The 21415-nt window shown below is 42.6% G+C and overlaps 1 protein-coding gene across 1 annotated transcript in view; it reads left to right on the top strand.

Moving 5' to 3' along the window:
• The window catches only part of LOC136161629 (small ribosomal subunit protein uS14-like), a 539148-nt gene that overhangs the window by 248162 nt on the left and 269571 nt on the right, over nt 1-21415 (top strand). The gene's annotated exons all lie outside the window — the stretch shown is intronic.

The following is a 21415-nucleotide window of genomic DNA, read 5'->3' as shown; positions in this document are numbered from 1 at the left end:
GTGAGGATCATACAGAGTAATGTTGAGAGCTTACCTGAACTGCTCCATGCTGTTGCTGCCTCAGCATCTGTCTGGGGAGCAGCATCTACAGCTCCTTGAACTCACGCCAGCCAGCCCTGTGAGCACCTGCTCTAGACAACCACCCACCTTGTGATCAGCAGTCTTGCTGAACCCCAGGTTCTACTTCACAGGCTCCCCCCTTCAATGCCACCCTCACAGTGCTCACCAGAATCCTGCTCCCCTTGGTTTGAATGGACCCATCCACACTCAGCCTGAGGAGCCCACAGCAGTTCACCCAGGGTCTCTTATAAAGGCCTGAACCCCAAGTACTGGAGCTTTCTCTGCTTGGTCCTAAACTTGACCTAAGAAATTCCTGCCCTAAACCCTCCCCTCCTGAAGGGTCTCAGCTGTGCTGAGTGTGAGGGCTGCAGCTCAGGGCTCCCGAGTGTGGGTTTGGGGGGAGAAGCATCAGAACAAACGGAATTTGCTAAAGACTCATTTCATGGCCCCACTTCAGACCTGCAGATTCATAACTTCTTAGAGTGGAGACCTGACCTCGAGGGGTTGGTATTAACTGAAATGGTTCAGAAAGAATCTTTTAAGTGGTTTCAACGCGGTTTCCTATCAAGATCACATGACCAGAGTTAAGTGATAACCTCCCCGCTGCCCTCCCCCCAGAGTTCTCTGGGTCCTGTGGGAGCATCAGTGTGGTGTGTAGGATGTTCTCCAGGGGATTCTAAAGGGAGGTCCGGGTTAAGGACGCGGCTCCTGGTCCATTTGTGAGAGCTGAGGCCCGGCGTCAGTCCAAGGAGAGGCCGCAGGGTTGGTCTAGATGGATTTGGACCGGGAAGTCAGTCAACTCACATTGTCTGTGTGAACAGAGTATTAGGAACTCTCTCTGAGGAGAGAACGATCAAGAAATTAGTTCACAGACTGGTCTCCAGGTAGGAAGTGATTGTTCCTGAATCTCTCCTGAGACAGGACAGGAGAGGTGGGTCTTTTCCGCTTTTCAAGGTCCTTCTGTCTGTAGTGGTGAAGTAGTTGCAGGTTAAAGAGCTGTGCGGATGCCTTTGAAGGTATTTTCTCAAGATGCAGAGATACGTTCGCTGTGTAACATCCCTAGAGAAGACGCAGAGCAGGAGGAAGAAGAGGAGGGAAAAGCAGCTTCACGGCTACATGTCCTGTCCTGGGTCTGGGATTGTGTCTGCTTTTCCTCCTGAAGTGCCTAGACTGAGGGAACCTGCAAACCTTTAGTTCTCAGCTTCTAATTTTTCTGCCTGGGGTGTTTGTTATCAACTTCTTAATTTTTCCTTTTCTTATCACAGTGAGAACCTGCTCTTTACACCACTTCTCCCTTGAGTCCCAGAACCTTGTCTCCCTTGTTTGTATCCTGGCTTTCTATAGAGCATGATGAATTTCCAACCTGAATTAGTGATTTCAACTGGTAAAATATTCCCTTTGTGAGAGATCAACATGGGCAGGCATAGGTTCTGAGATTCCCATTGGCATGTGGTTCAGTCTTGGGATCTTAGAGAAGTAGGGGAGATTAGTGATGAATTTACATGTATATGCAACTTCAGACATTTAGAACAGGATTAAGAAATTGTCCTTTTCAATATAGTTACCCCAGTGGTCCAGAATTCCACAGGAAGTTTGGGGAAAAGAAGGAGGAAAGTATGAGAGACCCTTCTCCATTTTGGCAGGAAGGACTCACTCTTAAGTGTAGTCTTAGGATTCAGAACACAGAAGTTATATAGGAAGTGAATTTTGTATAAAACATATTTTTCAGGATTCAGATCACTGCTAACATTTATCCCATAACACCTCACGTTTCCTGGTTCAGGTGTTTCTGTGATGTTGCAACTGTAATATTCTTGCTTTTTGTCTTTAAAAATGATTTTTGAAAGATTTAGTGAGGGATGTGTATAAGTTGCCAAAATTAATGTAGCAAACCAAGCCTTCTTAGTTCTGTTTTCTTTGGAAAATGAACACACCTGCGTTTAGTCAGGTTCTTGCATTTGGGGAATGAAGGTTTTCATCACCGAAGCCCAGGTCTGATCATTGCCATTAGTAATATATTCCACACTCATTTTCCAGACAGAATTCTTATCACATCATTGTATTTTCTAAAATATTTACAAGAATGTTATTACTGATGCATATTTAACTATTAAGTCTAAAATATAATTCAACACAAATGATAGACATTTTCAAAGGAATAAAAGATTCAGAACCAAGAGCTCTAATTTATTTTGTGTCATTATGTGTTTTTGCACTGTAATGTATTTTAAAAATATAGAATATTGCCACAAATAAATTATAAGATTTAAGCACAGAAATCTATTCCTGATTTTATAAACATGAATAATTTTTCTCCAAAATAGTGTATGTTTGTGTGCATGAAAATGTTAACATTTTTTCTGGTTTTGATATTTTTGTCAGTTACCTCAACTGGTAAAACATCCATTAGAGTGACCTCTGTGTTCAGTTCAGTTCAGTCGCTCCGTCAGGTCTCTGTGTTGACAAATCATTTCACATAAAATCGAGCTCAGATCCATTGAAGTAAATCCCAAGCTCTACCATTTTCTGAATATTTGATCACATATTCCAAACAATTTTGAATAGCAATATTTTTGTTCTAAAATTATTTATGTGGCTCATTCAAGGTTAAAGAAAAAAAAACTGTTAGCAAGTTTTATAGTTCAAAAATAGTCAAAAGGATTGTTTTCTCTGCTTACTAATCTATTAAACCTGTAAAATCTGTAAAGCGCATAAAGGTCAATAATAACTATGAATTCTTACCTGGCTCTTTTCAGTTCAGTTCAGTTGCTCAGTTGTGTCCGACTCTCTGCAACCCCACGGACTGCAGCACATCTGACAATCACCATCTACTGGAGCTTATTCAACCATATGTCTGTAGAGTCTCTGACAGCATCCAACCATCTCAACTTTTGTCGTCCCCTTCTCCTCCCATCTTCAATCTTTCCCAGCATCAGAGTCTTTTCAAATGAGTCAGTTCTTCACATCAGGTGGCTGAGGTATTGGAGTTTCAGCTTCAGCATCAATCCATCCAATGAATATTCAGGACTGATCTCCTTTAGGATGGACTGGTTGGATCTTCTTGCAGTCCAAGGGACTATCAAGGGTCTTCTCCAACACCACAGTTCAAAAGCATCAATTGTTTGGCGCTCAGCTTTCTTTATAGTCCAACTCTCACATCCATATATGCCTACTAGAAAAAAACATAGCTTTGACTAGACAGACATTTGTTGACCAAGTAATGTCTCTGCTTTTTTATATGCTGTCTAAGTTGGTCATAGTTTTTCTTCCAAGGAGTAAGCATCTTTTAATTTCATGACTGCAGTCACCATCTGCAGTGATTTTGGAGCCCCAAACAATAAAGTATCTCACTGTTTCCATTGCTCCCCCATCTATTCGCCAGGAAGTGATGAGACTGGATGCCATGGCTATCAGCCATGGCTCTTTTACCTCCGTGCTATTCACAATGACCATTTATCAACCAGATATTTAGTTAAAACTAAGCTTGTTCAAGATGAAAAACTGTGGCCCCACCCTAGAATTCTTGAATCACAATGTGCTTTTTAAAAATATTCCTGCTTTGATTGATATTTATTCTGTGGAACACAAGGAAAATCCTCAAAAGTAAATATGCCTCAGTTGATCACATTTAATGATTTCTCTCCCCGATGAATGAATGAATCATAGCCGCTCAGTCATGTCCCACTCTTCATGAGCACATGGACTATATAGCCTGCCAGGTTCCTCTCTCCATAAGATTCTCCAGGCAAGAGTACTGGAGTCAGTTTCCATTTCCTTCTCCAGGGGATCTTCCCCACCCAGGGATCGAATCCAGGTCATCTGCATTGCAGGCAGATTCTTTACCATCTGAGCCAGCAGGGAAGCCCAAGTGGCTTTGTGGATCATAAGTCATCCTGTTTTCTTCAGGTTAGAAATATGGTAGCGCATATTGCTATGTAAAAAAGTATATTATTGTATAACATCAGACACTCTTCTCATTTAAAAACTAGTTCTCTGAACTTGCTGTTTTCATCCTGGGTCACATAATGAAGACTTCCCACAGTCACATGGCGTATGTACTTTGTATTTCAGGGACGGCTGACATTCCAGGGTCTGGCCATAGACTTCACTCAAGAGTGAGAGAGTAGGTTCCCAGGCAGGTTGATAAGAAGTCCGGGAGTCCCCAAGGAGAGAGGGGTCTGGAATTCTCAAGGAGGAGGAAAGGACAAACTTTTTGCCTACATTCCTCAGTCTTCGTCAGTTGCATAGCTCGGCTTAGACTGCACTCGGGCTCATACAGCAGCATTGCATCCCGCGTGAGGACAGGCGCTCCCTCCTGAGAAACCTGCTGGCTCACCCTGTTATCTGAAAGCGTGAGTGACGGGGGCGGGTCTAGTAAGATCTTTACAGCCTCCAGACATCTTTTGATTCATTGTGATGACTAATTAAAAGGTATATAACTCCCTTGCCAACACTAGCGAGCGGGCACTCTTTCTGCCCCCTTCTGATGTCTATTTCAGAAGCTTTCTCTACCTCTTTTATACTTTAATAAAACTCTATTACACAAAAGCTCTGAGTGATCAAGCCTCATCTCTGGCCCCGGATAGAATTCTTCTTCGGAGGCCAAGAATCCTGGCGCCTTCTGTGGTTCAGCAACAACCTTTCAAGAGGAATGGGAATGCCTGGACTTGGGTCAGTGGGAATTGTCCAGGGACGTGATGTTACAGAACTACTGGAACCTGGCCTGCTTGGGTGAGGATGGCTTCCTTCCAGAATCCGTTTTCCACCCTCAGGGTTTGGGTTCCTTCACTTGTAGAATGTCTCCTGGAGTCTCCTGCATCCTACAATCTCTGCTATTGAGGAATAAATGGGAGTTTGTGAGTACAGACAGAAAGCTTCATGATGATTCACATGATTTAACCTTCTTCTTTCTTGAGTTCTCTGCCTCCTTCGCTCTACACTAGTGGTCACTCTCTAGCTTTACTTGTATAAAGTCATGCTGCCCTCCTCATAAAGACTGAGGTCCACCCTTATTTTTGGCTGAGTGTTATTCTGATTAGAGATCTCAGGATCTGGGTTTTAGCTATTGCCTACTACAGTAAAGGTGCTTTCTATAAAGCTTTTTGGGAAGTCACATTCTAGACTCTTTACACAATCTACAATGCCTTCTTCTCTCACGAGACCGCGATGTTGTTCAGTTGCTCAGTCGTGTCCGACTCTTTGTGACCCCATGGACTGCAGCACGTCAGGCCTCCCTGTCCATCACCAACTCCCAGAGCTTGCTCAAACTCATGTCCATTGAGTTGATGATATGCCAACTAACCATCTCATCCTCTGTCGCCCCCTTCTCCTCCTGCCCTCAATCTTTCCCAGCATCAGGCTCTTTTCCCATGTGTTGGCTCTTAGCATCAGGTGGCCAAAGTACAGAAGTTTCAGCTTCAGCATCAGCCCTTCCAATGAATATTCAGCACTAATTTCCTTTAAGATGGACTCGCTGTCCAAGGGACTCTCAAGAGTCTTCTCCAACACCATAGTTCAAAAGCATCAATTCTTCAGCGCTCAGCCTTCTTTATGGTCCAAATTTCACTCCCATACATGACTACTGGAAACACCATAGCTTTGACTAGACAGACCTTTGTTGGCAAAGTGATGTCTCTGCTTTTTAAGATGCTGTGTAGGTTTGTCACAGCTTTTCTTCCAAGGAGCAAGCATCTTTGAATTTCATGGTTGCAGTCACCCAGTTCAGTGATTTTGGAGTCTAAGGAAATAAAGTCTCTCATTGTTACCATTGTTTCCCCTTTTATTTGCCATGAAGAGATGGGACTGGATGCCATGATCTTAGTTTTTTGAATTTTGAATATTAAGCCAGCTTTTTCACTCTCCTCTTTCACTTTCAGAGAGAGGGTCTTTAGTTCCTCTTTGCTTTCTGCCTTAAGGGTGGTGTCATCTGCATATCTGAGATTATTGATATTTTTCCTGGCAATCTTGATTTCAACTTGAGCCTCATCCAACCCAGCATTCTGCATAATGTTATCTGCATATAAGTTAAATAAGCAGGTGACAATATACAGCCTTGATGTACTCCTTTCCCAATTTGGAACCAGTTCATTGTTCCATGTTCAGTTCTAACTGTTTCTTCTTGATCTGCATGCAGGTTTCTCAGGAAGGAGATCAGGTGGTCCGGTATTCCCAGCTCTTTCAGAATTTTCCACAGTTTGTTGTGATCCACACAAAGCCTTTAGCATAATCAATGAAGCAGAAGTAGATATTTTCTGGAATTCTCTTGCTTTTTCTATGATCCAGAGGATGTTGGCAATTTCATCTCTCACTCATCTGCCTTTTCTGCATCCAGCCTGTACATCTGGACATTCTCAGTTCACATACTGTTGAAGCCTCACTTGAAGGATTTTGAGCATTACCTTGCTGGCAAGTAAAATGAGTGCAATTGTGCAGAAGTCTGAACATTCTTTGGCATTGATCTTCTTTGGGATTGGAATGAAAACTGATCTTTTCCAACCTGAAGCCACTGCTGTGTTTTCCAAATTTGCTGGCATACTGCGTGCAGCACTGTCACAGCATCATCTTTTAGGATTTGAAATAGCTCGGCTGGAATTCCATCATCTCCAATAGCTCTGTTTATAGAGATGCTTCCTAAGACCCACTTGACTTCTCACTCCAGGATTTCTGACTCTAGGTGAGTGATCACACCATCGGGCTTATCTGATGCGACAAGATCTTTTTAGTTTAGTTCATCTGTGTATTTTCACCACCTCTCCTTAATAGTCATGTCCAAGTCTTTGTGACCCCATGGACTATACAGTCTGTCGAATTCTCAAGGCCAGAATATTGGAGTGGATAGCCTTTCCTTCTCCAGGGAACCTTTCCAACCCAGGGTTCAAACCTAGTTCTCCCACATTACAGGAGGATTCTTTACCCGCTGAGCCACAGGGGAAGCCCAGTATAGTTCATCTCTGTATCCTCGCCACTTCTCCTCATTATCTTCTGCTTCTGTTAGGTCCATACTGTTTCTGTCCTTTATTGTGCCCATCTTTGCATGAATTGTTCCCTTGATATCTCTCTTTCTCTTTTTTTATTTTTTGGTTAATTTTTATTTTCTATTGGAGTAGAGTTGATTTCTGTTGTGTTTGTTTTAGGCTTACAAGAACGTGATTCAGTTATGCACAGATGTATATCTCTTCTGTTCTTTTTTGGAACCCATATAGGTTCTTCCAATGTATCCGGCGACTTCCCTGTGCTATGTGGTAGGTCCACTGGCATTATCTATATGATAAATAGTAGTGTATTTTTGTTAATAGCAATCTCTAAATGTCTCCCTGCCACTACATTTTTTTTAAAAGTTGTAAGTTGGGTTTCTAAGTCTGTGAGTCTGTTTCTGTTTATAGTTAATTTGTATAAATGTATAGATGCCCCTTCTAAGTGATAATTCTTTCATCTCTGACTTCACTGAGTATGATAAATTCTCAGTCCATCCATGCTCCTGAAAATGTCATTCATTCATTCTTTTGGAGTGTGTTCCAGTGTTTAGATGGACATGAGACTCTTCATTTCTCTATAGATGGAACTTTGGTTGATGCTCTGTCCTAGATATTGTCAGTAGTGCTGCCCTGAAAATAGAGGTGCAGCTATCATTTTAAATCATGATTTTCTCTGGGTGTAAGGCAAGGGGTGGGCTTGCCAGATCATGTGGTATATCTATATTTAGTGTTTTAGGGAATTTCCACACTCTTTTTCTGGTGGCTGCACCCACTCAATTACACTCCCACCCACAATGTAGGAGGATTCTCCATGACCCTTGCCCTCAGCAACAATTAACCTTTGAAGCCCTTTTGGAAGATGGATGTTCTGCGGGGTGTGAGGTGATACCTCACTGCAGTTTTGATTAGCGTTTCTTTAAAAGTGATCCTGAGCATCTTCTCATGTGTTTTATGGCCATCTGGATGCCTTCCTTGGAGAAATATCCATTTAGATCTTTGCCGGTTTTTCTACTGGACTGATAGGTTTTTTTTGCAGCTTTATCATGAGCTGCATAAGCAGCTTGCATGTTGGAAGATGAATTCATTATTTTAAACATCTGTTGCAAACATTTATTTTCCCATTCTGAGGGTTGTCTTTTTCTTTCCTTTAGGGTTGCCCTTGCAGTGCAAAAGCTTTTTAGGTGATAAAGTGCCTTTTTAAAGTTTTGTTTTAGTTTTAATTATTCTCAACATAGATTCCAAAAGAATGTGTTGTGATTCATGTCAAAGTGTGTGTGCCTATATTTCCCTCAAGAGGATTAGAGTAATCTTCCATCCATTTAATCTTCAAGCAATTTGGATTTTTTCTTCTGTTCACAGTTAGAGAGAGAGCAAATTCCTTCCCTTTCCCCTTGTGTAAGGAAGCTCCTCCCTGTCCTCCACCTTGACTGCTAACAGCTCACTGCCAGCATCAGTGCAGAAGCGTCCCCGTGTCCCCACGTCCTCTCTGCCGTTTTGTTAGTAAACGTTAAGACATAGGTCATTCTGAGCTGTGTGAGGTGATATGTTCTTGTAGTTTTTATTTTAATTTCTTTAATAACTAGTGATGTGAGCATCTTTTCCTGTGCTTTATAGCCACCTGGATGTCTTCTGGGGAGAAATATCCTTTAGATCTTTGCCCTCTTCCGCTTTTTCTAGAGAACAGCATGGGTTGTTTGCATGTTCTGGGGATGAATTCTTTATTTTCACCTTGGTTGTAACATGTTTTTATCCTGAGGGTTATTTTGTTTTTCCTTTAGGGCTCCCCTCCTTTTGATCTCTGGTTCCTCTGCGTTTTCCAAATACAACTTGAACATCTGGAAGTTCTCGATTCATATACTGTTAAACCCTCACTTGGAGAATTTTGAGCATTACTTTACTGGTCTGTGAAAGAAAGTGAAAGGGAAGTCGCTCAGTTGTGTCCAACTCTTTGGGACCCCGTGGACTGTAGCCTACCAGGCTCCTCCATCCATGGGATTGTCCAGCAAGAATACTGTAGTGGATTGCCATTTCCTTCTCCAGGGAATCTTCCCTACCCAGGGGTCGAACCTGGGTCTCCCACATTGCAGGCAGACACTTTAAACTCTGAGCCACCAGGGAAGGCCAGTGTGAGATGAGTGCAATTGTGCTGTAGTCTGAGCATTCTTTGGCATTGCCTTTCTTTCAGATTGGAATGAAAACTGACCTCTTCCAGTCCTGTGGCCACTGCTGAGTTTTCCAAATTTCCCTGCATATTGACTGCAGGACTTTAACAGCATCATCTTTTAGGATTTGAAATAGCTCAGCTGGAATTCCATCACCTCCACTAGTTTGTTCATAGTGATGCTTCTTAAGGCCCACTTGACTTCGCATTCCAGGACGTCTGGCTCTAGGCGAGTGATCACACCTAGGTCGTGGTTATCTTGGTCATTAAGATCTTTCTTGTATAGTTCTTCTATGTATTCTTGCCACCTCCTCTTAATAGCTTCTGCATCTGTTAGATCCATACCATTTCTGTCCTTCATTGTGCCCATTTCTGCATGAAATATTCTTTATTTTTTTTGGAAATATTCTTTTGGTATCTAATTTTCTTGAAGCGATTTCTAGTCTTTCCCATTATATTATTTTCCTCTATTTCTTTGCACTGATCACGGAGGAAGGCTTTCTTATCTCTCCTTGCTATTCTTTCGAACTCTGCATCCAAATGGGTATGTCTTTCCGTTTCTCCTTTTACATTTTTGATTTGCAGTTTTCATTTACATTTCTATAACATTTCACAAAGTTGAAAACTTTTCATCTGACATTATTTTTTAAAATATTATTTTATTAGTTGGAGGCCAATCACTTCACAACATTTCAGTGGGTTTTGTCATACATTGACATGAATCAGCCATATAGTTACACGTATTCCCCATCCCAATCCCCTCTCCCACCTCCCTCTCCACCCGACTCCTCAGGGTCCTCCCAGTGCACCAGGCCCGAGCACTTGACTCATCTGACATTTTTAATAACAGTGTGAGTAAAACTGAGCTTTGGAGATCGGCCTCGTGATCTTTTGCCCTGGTTTGGCTCTTTTTCCCCGACGCACCTAGGGCTTTTCTTCAGGCAGGAGTTTCTTCCTTACAGCCCCTGAGTCCTGGTGAATGTGAAGTGCCCTCAGCCCAGGATTTTCCGTTGCTGTACCAAAAGGGGCCACAAGGCGGCAGCATTTCCTCATGCGTCACAATTATTTATTTATTTATTATGGTTAGCTTTTATTCTCTATTGAAGTAGAGTTGATTTCTGTTGTGTTTATTTTAGGGTGACAGGAACTTGATTCAGTTATACACAGAGGTACATCTATTCTATTATTTTTCGGGGTCTTTTCCCATTTGGGTTCTTTGAGTGTGTTCAGTAGACTTCCTGTGCTATTCAGTAGGTCCATTTCGATTATCTATCTGAAAATAAGTAGTGTGTATCTGTAAACCCCAATCTCTTAGTGTTTCCCTTCCCCAAACTTTAAAAAAAAATCGTAAACTCGTGTTTCTACGTCTGTGATTCTGTCTCAGTTTATGAATTAGTTCACCTGAGGAATTTACAGATTCTCCGTGTATGTGATCCTTCGCTTTCCCTCTCTGACTGGCTTCACTCAGTTTGGTAAATCTCTCGGTGAATCCATGCTCCTAAAATGACTTGTTTTCATTTGTTTCGATGACTGAGTTTTGATGGACAAGTTCCTCATTATTTCTCTATTGAAGGACAGTTTCATTTATGCTCTGTCTTGGAGATTGTCAGTAATGCTGCCCTGAAAATACGGGTGCAACCATGATTTTCAGTTTTGATTTTCTCCCAATCTAAGACCGGGAGTGGGCTTGCCGGATCATGTGTTAAGTCTTCGTGTAGTGTTCTAAGGAATCGCCATACTGTTTTCGTTTGTGGCCGCACCCACTCATTTCCACCCCCGCCACAGTGTAGGAGGAGTCCCTGTTTTCCTCGCCCTCCGCAGCATTTCATCCTTGGAGATCTTTTGGAGGATGGCTCCTCTGAGGGGTGTGAGTGACACCTGGTTGCAGTTTGATTGGCATTTCTGTAAGAGTGGTCCTGAGCTTCTTTTCATGTGCTTTATGGACATCTGGGTGCCTTCTTTGGAGAAATGTCCGTTTAGAGTTTTGCCAGTTTTTCCACTGGGTTGATTGTTTTTTTGATCATAAGTTGTGGGGTCTCCGTTGTGGTTCAGCTGGTAAAGAATTCGCCTGCAACGCAGGAGACCTGGGTTTGATCCCTGGGTAGGTAAAATCCCCTGGAGAAGGGAAAGGCTACCCACTCCAGTATTGCAGCCTGGAGAATTCCATGGGTTGTATCGTCCATGGGGTCGCAGAGTCGGACTTGACTGAGCGACTTTCACTTTTCCCTTTCACTGTGTGAGCACTTTGCATCTTTGGCAATGAATTAATTTCTTGTTTTTCACTTCGGTTGCAAACAGTTATTTCCCCTTCTGAGGGCTTTGCCTTTTATTACGGTTGCCTTTCGTGTGCAAAACCTCTTCAGGTTAATGAGGTGCCTTTTTTAAAGTTTAGTTTTATTTTGAATTATTTTGAGCATATACAAAAAACAAACAAAAACAAAAAAAACAAAAAACTTGCTGTGGTTTATGTAAAGTGTGCGCTGCCTATATTTTCCTCTAGAGCTTTAGAGTAATTGTCCTTCCAGGTAACTCTTTAATCGGTTTGGAGTTTGTCTGTAAGCGGTTAGCGAGAGATGTAAATTCTTTCACTATCCCCTTGTGTAAGGAACCTCCACCCCGTCCTCTATCGTGGCTGTTAACAACTTACAGTCCCAGCATCAGTGTAGCAGGGCTCCCTTTTCTCCACAACTTCTCCAGCCTTTGTTTTTTCTAAGACTTTAATAACGGTGTGAGTAAAACGAGCTTCGGAGGTCGGCCTCGTGATCTTTTGCCCTGGTGTGAAACTTTCCCCAGACGCACCTAGGACATTTCTTCCTTAGAGCCTCAGTCCTGGTGAATAGGAAGTGCCCGCAGCCCAGGAGTCTCCGTTGTTGTACCAAAAGCGGCCACAAGGCGGCAGCATTTTCTTACGCTTCACATTTATTTATTTGTTTGTTTATTTACTGCTGTTAACTTTTATTTTCTATTGAAGTAGAGTTGATTTCTGTTGTGTTTGTTCTAGGCTGACAGGAACTTGATTCAGTTACACATAGAGGTACATCTATCCTGTTCTTTCTCGGAGTATTTTCCCATATAGTTTCCTTCACTGTTTTGTGCTTTCTCGTGCTATTCAGCAGGTTCATTTGGATGATCTATCCGACAGTAAGTAGTATCTGTTAATCTCAGTCTCTTATCGTCTCCCTTCCCCAACCTTTTTTAAAAAAAAAAATCATAAACTTATGTTTCTACCTCTGTGAGCCTGTTTCAGTTTATGGATTAGTTCATTTGAGGAATTTATCGATTCCCCATGTGTGTGATAGTTTGCTTTCCCTCTCAGACTGACTTCATTCAGGATTATAAACTCTCAGTCCATCCATGCTCCTGAAAATGGCGTTTTCTCATTTGTTCCGATGGCTGAGTGTATTCAGTGTTTAGATAGAGTTCCTCTTTATATCTCTATTGAAGGACCCTTTGGTTGATGCTCTGTCTTGGAGATTGTCAATGGTGCTGCCCTGAAAATAGGGGTGCAACTATCATTTTCAGTTATGATTTTCTCTGGATATAAAGCAAGGGGTGGCCTTGCCAGATCAGGTACTAAGTTTATGTTTAGTGTTTTAAGGAATGTCCATACTGTTTTTCTTGGTGCCGCCGCCACCCATTTCCCTCCCCGCCCACAGTGCAGGAGGAGTCCCTGTTCCCCTCGCCCTCCGCAGCATTTAACCTGTAGGTCTTTGGGGGGAATGGCTGTCTGAGGGGGTGAGCTGATACCTCGTTGAGTTTCAGTTGCCATTCCTATAAGAGTGGTCCTGAGCATCTTTCCATGCGCTCTATTGCCATCTGGATGCCTTCTTTGGAAAAACGTCCGTTTAGATCTCTGCCTGTTTTCCTGCTGGGTTGATTGTTTGTTTGTTTGTTTGTTTGTTTTTATCTTGAGCTGTGTCAGCAGTTTGCATCTTTGGAGATGAATTCCTTGTTTTTCACTTCGGTTGCAAACATTTACTTTCCCATTCTGAGGGTTGTCTTTTTCTTTCCTCTAGGATTGCCCTTCCTGTGCAAAACCTTTTTAGGTTAATGAGGTGCCTTTGTTTAGTTTAGTTTTATTTTGAATAATTCTGAGTGTAGATCCAAAAAGAACTTGCTGTGATTTATGTCAAAGTGTATTCTGCATATATTTTCCTCAAGAGATTTAGAGGAATCGTCCCTACAGAAAACTCTTGAATCGATTTGAAGTTCCTTCATCTGTAAGCGGTTAGGGAGAGGTGTAAATTCTTTCAGTTTTCACAATTTGAAGGAACCTCCACCCTGTCCTCGATCGTGGCTGTTAACAACTTCCAGTCCCAGCCTCAGCGTAGGAGGCCCCCCTTTTCTCCACAACCTCTCCAGCCGTTATCGTTTTGAAGGCTTTTTGACAAAGGCCGTTCTGACCGTTATGAGCTGATATCTCCTTGTATTTTTTTAAATTTACATTTCTGTAATATTTCACGAAGTTGAAAGATTTTCATGCGATATTTTAAAAAACAATGTGAGTAAAGCTGATCTTTTGAGGTCGGCCTGTGATCATTGGCCCTGTTCTGAATTTTTCCCCCCAGCCCAGCGAGGACATCAGTTGGGGAGAGGCGTCTCCTCCTGCAGCCCTCGGTCCTGTGAGTGTTAAGCGCCGCCTGCACTTTCCCCGCTGTTGTTACCAAAGGCGGCCACGAGGCGGCAGCACACCTTCATGTCCCGCGGCTTTGTTTTGTTGGCTAAATTAGTATTTATTTTCTCTTGGAGTAGAGTTGATTTCCGTTGTTGTGTTTGTTTCGGGTTTGCAGGAACTTGATTCAGTTACACAGAGAACTGTACCTGCTCTTTGTCTGGTTTGTCCCAGGTCGTTTCTTTCAGGGTGTTTGGTAGACATCTCTGTGTTATTCAGGAGGTCCTTTTGAATTATCTATCTGATAATAAGTTGTAAGTATGTGTTAATCCCAACCTCTTAATGTCTCCCTCCTGTACCTACTTTTTAAAATAATCATAAGTTGGTTTTCTAAGTCTGAGAGTCTGTTTCTCTTTATAAATTCTTTCATTCGTATGAATTTATAGATTCCACCTGTAGGTGATATATTTCTTTCCCTTCCTGACTGGCTTCACTCAGTATGACAAATCTCGGTCCATCCATGCTGCCGACAGTGATATTTTTCGCTGTTTCTGACGGCTGAGTGACGCCCGCGTGCAGACGGGTCCGTGGCTTCACTTCTCTATTGATGGACATTTCGGCGACGCTCTTCACTGTGCTGGGCTCAGTCGCTCAGTCGTATCTGACTCTCTGCGACCCCATGGCCTGTAGCCCGCCAGGCTCTGCTGTTTTGGGGGGATTCTCCAGGCAAGAATACCGGAGGGGGTTGCCACGCCCTCCTCCAGGGGATCTCCCCAACCCAGGGCTCGAATCCAGGTCTCCCGCATTGCAGGCAGATTCTTTACCAGCTGAGCCACTGGGGACGCTCTCTATTAAATATTGTCAATATTGCTGCCTTGAAAATAGGGTTGCAAATATCATTTTAAAGTATGGTTTTCTCCGGACCTAAGGCAATGGATGGGCTTGCCCGATCATGCAGTAACTATGTTTAGTGTGTTTCACCCATCTTCATACTGCTTTCTTTCATTGCCGCCCCCACCCATTTACATCCCCGCCCACAGTGTAGGAAGAGTTCCTGTTTGCCTCAACTTCCGCATCATTTAATCTTTGTAGATCTTTTGGAAGGTGGCCATTCTGAGGGTTGTGCGATGATGCCACGTTGCAGTTTTGATGAGCGTTTCCCTAACTGATGCTGAGCATCTTTCATATACTCTAAGGCCATCTGGATGCCATCTGAAAACAAAGGTCTGTTTAGATCTTTGGCCTGTTTTTCTATTGATTGTTTTTTGATATTGAGCTGAATGAACTGTTTGCATGTTTTTGGAGATGAAGACCTTGTTTTTACGGAGAAGGAAATGGCAACCCACTCCAGTATTCTACCCCCAGGGTAGAAGGATTCCTTTTCCCCGGGCCCTGGGTAGAGTTTAATCTTTGTAGATCTTTTGGAGGATAGCCACTCTCAGTGATTTTAGCTGATACCTCATCATCGTTTTGATTTGCATTTCTCCAATCATTAGTGATATTGAGCATCTTTTCATGTGCCTTTTGGCCACCTGGATACATTCTTTGAAAAAAAGATCCATTTAGATCTTTGGCCCATTTCTGTTGTTTTTGTGTTTTGTTTATTTTTTTTTATTTTTTTTTTATTGAGCTGCATGTGGTGTTTGCTTGGTTTTGCAGATGAATTACTTGTTGATATATTTGCTTGCAAACTTTTTTTCCATTCTGAGGGTTGTCATTTTCCTTCATTATGGTTTCGCTTGCTGTGCAAGTGCTTTTAAGGTTAATGAGGTTCCTTGCTGAGTTTTTCTTATTTCTATTTTTCATTATCCTAAGAGGTGGATCCAGAGGGAATTTGCTGTGATTTATATCAAAGCCTGTTTTTCCTATGCTTTCCTCGAATGGCAGGAATTAATTGTCCCTTCAATTTGTTCTTTCATTAATTTGGAGTTTTTCTTTAAATGGTTAGGGAGTGTTGTAATTTCATTCTCTTTTTTTCTTGTTTAAGGACCCTCCTCCCTGTCGTCTGGTCTGGCTATTAACAAGTTACTTTGGCCTCTTGACCATCTGCCCTGTTTTGAATTCTTTTTCCAGGACCTACCCCAGGACATTTGTTGAGAATAGGTGTTTTTTACTTAACATCCCTGAAGGACTGGTGAATATGAAGAGCCCATCAGCGCAGGTTTTTCAGTTGTTGTTACCAAAGCAGCCACAAGGCGGCAGCATTTTTCATCCTCCCCCTTTTTTGGTAAAATTTCTTTTTTTTTTTCCCTAATAGAGTTGATTACTGACGTGTTTGCTGTGGGTGTACAGAAACTTGATTCAGTTATAAATAGACGTACAGCTGCTCTTTTCTGGGATCTTTTCCCATGAAGGTTATCACAGCGTTCCTTCAACTTCCTGTGCTATTCAGGTGGTTCTTTTAGATTACCTGTTTGCTGTGTAGTAAAGTGTGCATGTGAGAATTGGACTATAAAGAAAGCTGAGCGCCGAAGAATTGGTGCTTTTGAATTGTGGTGTTGGAGAAGACGCTTGAGGGTCCCTTGGACTGCAAGGAAATCCAACCAGTCCATGCTAAAGGAGATCAGTTCTGGGTGTTCATTAGAAGGACTGATGCTGAAGCTCAAACTCCAATACTTTGGCCACCTGATGTGAAGAGCTGACTCATTTGAAAAGACCCTGATGCTGGGAAAGATTGAAGGTGAAAGGTCATGCTGATCGCAGGCGGGAAGGCGCCAGCCAGAAAATGCTAACAGGGAAGCCCCTCGCTGAAAGGTCTCAGATAAGCCCCAGGGACAGACATCCACCAATCAACAGCCCGTTGCCAGGCAGACTGATGAACGCAAAGGCGCCAAGACTCCGGCCAATCAAAAAACCGACACGACCTAAAAGTCCAGTCAGCATCCTGGTCCCACCACTTCCCTATCCAGCGGGGTATATAGGTGTCGCCACCTTTCCCCGCAGATTGCAGACCCCCGCTTTCCCTCTGCTCGCGCCTGGGAGCTCTGCCCGGGAGCGATTGCCAGTAAAGCCTCTTAATACTCGGGCGCTCTCTTTGTCTTGCCGCGGCGTTCTTACAGAAGGCAGGAGGAGAAGGGGACCACAGAGGATAAGATGGCTGGATGGCATCACTGACTCAATGGACATGGGTTTGAGTGGACTCCGGCAGTTGGTGATGGATAGGGAGGCCTGGCGTGCTGCAGTCCATGGGTTCACAAAGAGTCGGACATGACTGAGCAACTGAACCGAACCGAACTATACATTTTAATCCCTCTTAGTGTATTCCTCCTGCAACTTAAAAAAAAAAAAATAAACCAACAATGAGCTGGTTTCTTAACTCTGGATCTGTTTCTACTTACAAATTATTTCATTTGCATGAATTTCTGGCTTCCACCTGTAAGTAATATTTTAGGATGTTTGTCTTTGGTCTCATGCCTCAGTGTGATAATCTCTCGGTACATCCATGCTGCTGCCCCTGGTATTTTTATTTTCTGAGTGTATTCTACTGTATAGATGGGCCAGTTAGTCTTCATTTTTCTGTCAGTGGATATTTTGGCTAATGCTCTGACCTGGTTATTATGAACAGTGCTGCCCTGAAAATTGAAATGTACATATTCTTTTGAATTAGGATTATTTTCCAAATGAAAGCAAGGAGTGCTATTGCTGAAAACTGTGATAACTCTCTATTTCATGTTTTAAGGAACCTCCAAATATTTTCCTTTGTGGCTGCACCCACCCATTTACAGCCCTGCCCACGGTGTAGGAGGGTTCCCTGTTCCCCTCGCCCTCCGCAGCACTTAAGCTTTGAAGATCTTTTCAGGCCCTTCTGAGCCGTGTGCGGTGATGGCTCATGGTAGTTTTCATTTGCATTTCTTTAATAATTACTGATGTTGAGTATCTTTCCATGGACTTTTTACTTTCTACGGGGGAGTACAGTTAATCTCTGGGAAGTGGCTACTTGAAAGTCAGTCCTGTTTTGAGTTCTGTTCGTGTGATTTACCCCGGAAGATTTCTTTAGGGCGGGTGTCATTTAAAGCCCCACAGGACTTAATAAGAGCGTCAGCACGGGTTTTCAAGGGGCTGTTACAGGGAATGACCACAAGGTGGCAGCATTTCTCCGTGCCCGCTCTGGTTACCTGGGCAACCAGAGCCTTAGGGCAAGTCCCCTTTCTGGGTTGTCAATGAGAAAGCATCCAGGGGATCTTCCCGACCCAGGGGTTGAACCCGCTTCTCTTATGTCTCCTGCATTGGCTGGTGGATTCTTTACCGCTAGCGCCACCCGGGAAGCCCTAAGGCTTCTGTCTCCTTACTTCTTCCCCGTAACCCTTCACCCCCCAGGCGATCCCAATGATTGCAACACCCCTCTGCAGAGGGAGCTGTCCTCTCAGTGGGGTGACCCTAAGGAAGGAGGCTGGAGGTGGGAATCCAGCCACCAGGAGACACGGGGCCCAGAGGACTTTGCAAAACTCTTCCAGCCCCCACCATCCTTTGGGGGGACTAGATTTAGTTCTGCTGCAGGAGGGTCCCCTGAATCTGGAGACTGTGGACTCATGCAGAGGGGAACAAGAAGCCCATGTTCATTGGGGCGGGGGGCTCATTGGTTGGCATATCCTCCCCAGCGCCCTCAGCCCCAGGACAGTCCCACCTGCGTACCCAGCCTGCTCAGGCCGGAGGGATGTGACCCAGCCCAGATCCCCAAGGCCTGAGGGGAACAGAGCCAGCAGTTCTTTTGTCTTTCTTTTCTTCCTGTTCTTTTTTATGTTTATTTTGAATTTGAGTATATAGATGACTTACATTGTTGTGTTTTTTTTTTTTTTTATGTGTAAAGCAACATTATTCATTTATATATAGATATGTATGTGTTCTTTTTGGGTTCTTTTTCTCATATAGGTTATTTATAGAGTCAAAGTAGGGTTCCTTGTGATCTACAGTGGGTCCTTATGGATTATTTGCAGTGTGTATATGTTATTCTCAACATATATTTCTCCCTGCACCCCGCCCTTCGTTTTTGGTAAACATAAGTTTCTTTACTAAATGTATGAAGCTGTTATTGTTTTGTGAAGAAGTTCATTTGTTTCCATGTTTGGATTCCACCTAGAAGTGATAACATGTGATACTTTGTCTCAATTACTTCACCTAGTGTGGCATCTCTAGTTCTTTCCTGTGACTGGAAGTGGCATTCTTTCATCTTTTCTGGCTGGTAATGCTGCAGTATCTGAACCCCATCTTCTTTAACCATTCATCTGTCCTTCTACACTTAGGTTTCTTTTGTGTCTTGGTGATTGTATCCAGTGACGCCATGATGGTTGGTGTGCAGTATCTTCTGAAAATTTGGTTTTCCCAGGATCCACGCCCAGGCGTGGGTTGGCTGGGTCACGTGGTACTTTGTTGTTGCGTGTCTGAAAGCCCCTCCAGAGCGGATGCACTGATTTACATTTCTACCCACAGGGAAGGAGGGTTCCCTTCTCTCCACACCCCCTCCAGCATTTATTGTCGAATTTTTGAGGTGGCTATGGTGACTGGTGTGAAGTGATACCTCACTGAACTTCTGATTTGCATTTTTCTAATGATTAGGGACGCTGAGCATCTTTTCACGTACTTTATGGCCACCTGGATGCCTTCTCTGGAGAAACGCCCATTTTGATCTTTGGCCCAGTTTTCTATTTTTTTTTTTTTATTTGAGCTGCATGGACTCTTTGTATGTTTTGGAGATGAATTCCTTGTATCTCCATTTGCAAACACTTTTTTTTCCCCACCCATTCTGAGGGTTGTCTTTTTCTTTCATTTATGGTTTACATTGCTGCTCAAATGCTTTTAAGGCTAATGAGGTCCCATTTGCTTAGTTTATTTTATTATTCTAAACATGAATCCAAAAAGAACTGGCTGTGATTTATATCAAAGCATGTTCTGTATATTTTCCTCAAAAGCTTTATACTGTCCATCCCTCCATTTAGATCTTTAATTGATTTGGCGTATGTTTTTCTGCATGGGGTTAAGCAGTGTAGTAATTTCATCGTCTTTTCACTTGTTTGAGGAACCTCCTCCTTGTCGTCCATACTGACGGTTAACAGCTTACCTTGCCAGCATCAGTGTAGGAGGATTCCCGTTTCCCCACACCCTCTCCAGCATTTACTGTTTGCAGACTTTTTGCCAATGGCCATTCTGATTGGAGTGAGGTGATTCCTCATTGTAGTTTTGATTTGAATTTCTGTAAGTTTTAGTGATACTGAAATCTTTTCACGTGATTATTTAGAAAGACTGTGAGTAAAACTTACCTCCCAAGGTTGGCTTCTTGACCAATTGCCAGGTTTTGAGTGCTTTTTCCAGGGTTTACCTTAGGTCATTCGTTGACAACAGGTGTTTATTCCTGGCATCCCTGAAGGCCTGGTGAATGATACGTCTCCATCTTCACAGGTTTTAAGTTGTTGCTACCCAAAGTGTCCATTAGGTGGAAACATTTCTTCATGCCCCACTCTTTCTATTATTTTGGTCATTTAAATTTTTATATTCTATTGGAATAGACGTGATTTCCGATGTTGTGCTTGTTTTGGTTTTCAGGAACTTGAGTCAGTTATACATAGACATGTATCTATTAGACATGTGCCTTGTATTACATTGAGAAAAACTGTACTTTGGAAAAATACATGTTTTTAGAGGTTCTAAAATATGTCCTTGAGTTTGCTAATCAGAGACTGCCAGTTCAACAAATAGTTCACAATTGCTTTCATCTTGGTTTTCACTAGGGGTTAATTTTTTCAAGGTTAAAATTTATGGACTCAAATCTACTAAAGTGACAAGGAAAATGTTTGAGTGTGTATAGCAAGTCAGATATGTGCTGTCAGTGAGAGAATATAAAGACTGGAAATATTTTTGTTGTAAAAAAGTAATGATAATTCTATTCTCTAGTCAGTCATTTATAAATGGGGAAAAGTAGAACAAATTAATAAATTCTTGGCCTTGAGAGGCCTTTTGGGAATTTAGTCTCAAACTCCTGAGGAATTACAGCAGAGTCAGTATAGAAGAAGCTGTGTGGTCAGCACACCAGACTTAGTTTTAAAACAAGTTAGTCTTGGCCTAATTTAATGAAAATGGAGGCAATTTTAGAAAGAAAATATGTTTCACTAAATATTAATTTCTAGCTTTGTTAATTAAGGTCTATGTTTACTAAGAAGCTCTTATGACACAGTGCCTTGCTTTTATGTAATAATGCTAATGAGAGTTAACTGAATTATTAAGGGGCTCTCTAAGTTCATCTCTAAAACTTACCTCAGTGATCAATCGTTGGATAAAAGTCGGAATCTCCATGATCTATAGCCAGGAGATTAACACCAGGCTACAGTTACTTAACAAACTAAGTCAGAGGACCTGGGACATATTGACTACACTTAAAACAGGTTCTCAAATTCTTACTTATGATCCTACTAATACTGCTAGCTGTATTATTTCCTTTCCTGCCTGCTTTGCACAATTGTTTCTTGCATTACCGAATGTGTGACTGAGCGGCTGATAAAATGATGATATGAGATCAGTGAGGGTGATGGTGAAACTCTAGATGTGGGAAGAAGCAACAAGAGGGAACGTTTTCATGGACCATAGAGGCGGGTGAGACAGGCGATCCAGGGTCTATTG

The sequence above is a fragment of the Muntiacus reevesi genome, chromosome 2, assembly GCF_963930625.1.
Source record: "Muntiacus reevesi chromosome 2, mMunRee1.1, whole genome shotgun sequence".
Lineage (NCBI taxonomy): Eukaryota > Metazoa > Chordata > Mammalia > Artiodactyla > Cervidae > Muntiacus > Muntiacus reevesi.
Note: the sequence above shows the minus strand (reverse complement) of the source record. Positions and strands in the feature narration are given on the sequence as shown.